This window comes from Dipodomys spectabilis, unplaced genomic scaffold, assembly GCF_019054845.1.
Source record: "Dipodomys spectabilis isolate Male_0828 unplaced genomic scaffold, ASM1905484v1 ptg000152l, whole genome shotgun sequence".
Classification (NCBI taxonomy): domain Eukaryota; kingdom Metazoa; phylum Chordata; class Mammalia; order Rodentia; family Heteromyidae; genus Dipodomys; species Dipodomys spectabilis.
In genome coordinates this window covers 1,876,625-1,878,015 of record NW_024870829.1, presented here as the reverse complement: position 1 = coordinate 1,878,015, position 1,391 = coordinate 1,876,625, and the positions used below count along the sequence as shown (strand labels likewise).

At 31.0% G+C, this 1,391-nt stretch overlaps 1 pseudogene; it reads right to left on the bottom strand.

Annotated features, from left to right (window-relative positions):
- Nucleotides 1-760: 760 nt before the first annotated feature.
- Nucleotides 761-860, bottom strand: LOC122118452 (annotated as a pseudogene).
- Nucleotides 861-1,391: the final 531 nt, after the last annotated feature.

Sequence of the window (1,391 nt, the reverse complement as noted above, 5' to 3'; positions counted from 1 at the left end):
ATTTGATATTGCCAAAAGATAAGTATGTATCACTACCTCTTTGAAGTTGTCGAAGGCTGTACAAATTATTCTCCTAAATCGTAATGGTTTGGTTAAGTTTCTTAAATTTCAAAAATGCCAGTCCATCTTTTGTGTCCCTACAAATTTTTTTCACAATACAAAACAACAGCAATATCTTACTATAAAAATTTATGTATTCCATGGTATTCTTCCAAGTGAATTGCATGACTTTGATATTAAAATGTATTCAAGAGTTGTTTGTATACATCTGTAATGATTTCTGCAGAGTTTGTGATTTTTTAAATCAGAAATATTTTTAACTTTTCTGTTGAAATGAATAGTATAGAAACTAAAGATGTTCTGGGTGCTTTTCTGAAAAAAGTATATCTATGTTTGTGTAATGTCCATAATCTATTTCATTCTCTCCTAGATATAATACTTTGAATTCTACATTGTAATATAATGTATAGACTCATTAATAAATGTGACCTTGCAGATTGCATTCCATATAGAAGAATTTTAAGACTCCTTTTTTTTTTGTAGTTTCTTATATTATTTTATTTCTTTGGGATAAAATGGCAATATTATCTAATTTCAAGTTTTGTAAAGGTTATGCTATGTAAAGGCCTTTCTAAGGAGAAAATTTAATACACTGATGTCAAACTAACCTTTAATTCTATGAATTACATGTATTGTTACACTTGTATTTTTGTAATCAACTTTTTAATAACTGTTTTTCATTTATTGCATCAGAAGAATGAAAAATATGGAATACTTCACAAATTTTCATATCCTCCTTGTGCAAGTGCCATGTTAATCTCTGTATTGTTGTAATTTGGGTAGACCTGCTGCTGAAGCATGTATTATCCTCTAAATTTAAGTACATAATGATACAATCTTTATACAGACATATATCCATGGTTGCCTATTTGTAACAAGGAACCCTTATTGTTCCTAAAAATGCTATTGATCTTATTTCTCTAAATTTCTGTGTACAGTGGAAAAAACTTATATAGTTTGGTCGATTGCTCACATTTACAATTTTTTGGTCAATGACTATTTTGTCATTTTCATTTTAAATTTGATCATACTTTGAAGCCTTTACAGCTAAGTCCAAAGGTGGTAGCTTTTCAAGTACTTATTTATCAACTGAGTTAGCTTTGTAGAGCTAATGGATTCAAAGTAAGCCTTACTTAAGAGCTACTTCTAACTTTCTGCAGGTTAAAATTTCCCAAATGAGGTCTTCCTGGGACAAATGTCTACCTGAACTGTGAAGACTCAGGGTCTATGTTGAGGGGGCAGAATGATGCAGGCTCCAGCCTCGGGATTATCTGAGGACTGTGTTTGGGATTAAGAAAACTTTTGGAACGCCAGGCTACAGAGGGAAAATG